Here is a 2500-nt window from a genome sequence, read left to right as displayed (position 1 = left end):
AGGAATGTTGTAGCTATATTGTTTAAACAAATTGTTCCTAGTAACCATTTATCGTATTGCATATTAAAGGCACTCAAGTTTCGGAACATGTAGGCATTGTTAAAATAATCAGGTATTCCACGTTAGCGCCTCTGTGACATGAACGTGAAGAGTGTGAGACCTTCAGCAGTGCGCCAGAAGAGAGAAGATAAACATTGGTAACTTATAATCATGGGACTCGGAGTTCAAGGAAATAATGCTATATAAATTTAGTAACGGAAATACACGCACATTATATATATACATACATACATATATATATATATATATATATATATATATATATATATATATATATATATATATATACATATATATACATATATGTATATGTATATATATATATATATATATATATATATATATATTATTACACACATACACACACGTGTATATATATGTATGTATATACATATATATATGTATATATATATATATATATATATATATATATATATATCTATATATATATATCTATATATATATATATATATATATTATTACACACACACACACACACACACATATATATATATATATATATATATATATACCGTGCTAGGTGGTATATCTTACCAATCCATGGTTGACTATGGATATAAAAGCTGATGAGCAATCTGGTGGACTAACGAGAACCTTGGGTGTGAAGGAAATGTCCCCCCTAAATCTGGATGACGTCACTGGCAGCAGGGTGACTGATTGGGTTTAAGCAAAAGACAAGATGTCTTTTCGACTTCTTCTACTGATGCCTGGCAGATGATGTTACTGGATAGTATAGACCGGCACTACATATCACAAGGAACTGGCTATCCATTGATGGTTTTAGCCAATGAATCCTCTATATAGATTTAGACAGCCTATGAAAAATTGAAATGCACGAGTAGCCCCCAGTCCAGGGCATAGTAGAGCGCTAAGAATCTTCCGGTTTATAAATACTAAAAAAAAAAAAAATTGAAAATTGGTACTTGGAATGTTAGAACCATGAATCAGATTGGGAAGTTACATCAAGTGGAAAATCAATTAACGAAATATATTTTGGATATCTTGGTCCTAAGTGAAACACGTTATAAGGGAATTGGTAAGGAAACCTTAGACCAAGGCAATATATACAGTATATCAATTCAGGAAGAACAGATGGAGTTGGAAGAGAAGGGGTAGGAATGCTGAAGTCACCAGGAGCAAAAATCCATTAACGGAATGGAGAGCTGTAAATAATAGATTGTTACTTGCAAAGTTTAAATCAAAGCAATGCAATATATTCATCATAGTTTGCTATGCACCAACAAATGATTCCCCCGAAAAAAAGGAAAGATAAATACTATGAAGAACTGCCGAATGTAATAATTTTGTTATAGGAGTTACTCCTTTCCAGCACAAAGACATCCACAAATATACATGGGCTTCATCATGTGACAATTACAAAAATCAGGTAGATCACATGGCCATTAATAAAAAGAGAAGGAGGACTCTGAGAAACGTAAGAAGCCATAGAGGTGCAGCTATTGCTAGTGATCACCAGCTCCTCACTGCCACACTGAAATTAAAAGTGAAAGTACCCAACAAAAATGTAGATACAATACCTATGTTTGATGCATCTACGCTTCTAGAAGATGAGCACACAGAAACCTTTGCAATTCAATGTAGGAATCGATTTGCAGTCTTAGCAACTTTAAGAGATGAAGTTCAGATAATTAATGAAGAATGGTGAGATATTAAGAACATTTATTAGTCAGTTGGTAATGAAGTTTTGGGACATGGAATTACAAGGAGAAAACCATGGATATCAAATGATACTTGGGATAATATAAAAGAGAGCCAAAAACTGTTGGAACTTTTCAAGGAAGTAATGAAAATTACAAGGTAGAGCATGCTATGTATTACGATATTGATAGTGAAGTCAAAAGAAAAGCCAGAAATGAGTTGAGAAAATATTAAGACAGAAAGCAGATGAATTCAGGGAGTGACCTTGGTGTAAGAATTGCGTATAGAATTATTCATGATATCTCTAATGGGCAAAGAAGAGGCATATCCCTATCAAAAAGAGGGATATATCTGTTATATAAACAGAAGATGAAGAAAGGCAACTTTTAGTGAGGTCACCAATAAGAGATAAGGGAATAATTTGAAAGATATACCTGAAGCTGAGGAAGACTTTGATGTGCCCATAAATGAATTCAGTGTGTGAAGTCGGAGCTATCATGAAAAAACTCAAAGAGATGGAAAGCCCCAGGACACCTAGGAATAGCTGCTGAGATGATATTGGCCGAATGAAGTGACTCATAGAATACTTACAAGATTATTTTATACAATTTGGTGTGAAGAGGCAAAACCTGATGAATGAGAGCTAGGATTGTTAGTGAAAATGGCAAAAAAAAAAATATGACATTGCAAAAATTAATTACCCCAGTTGTCATGAAAATACATAGTATGCTCATTCTAAAGAGACTAGAGAGAAAGATTG

Source organism: Palaemon carinicauda, chromosome 9 (assembly GCF_036898095.1).
Source record: "Palaemon carinicauda isolate YSFRI2023 chromosome 9, ASM3689809v2, whole genome shotgun sequence".
Classification (NCBI taxonomy): domain Eukaryota; kingdom Metazoa; phylum Arthropoda; class Malacostraca; order Decapoda; family Palaemonidae; genus Palaemon; species Palaemon carinicauda.
This window is presented reverse-complemented; position numbering follows the sequence as displayed.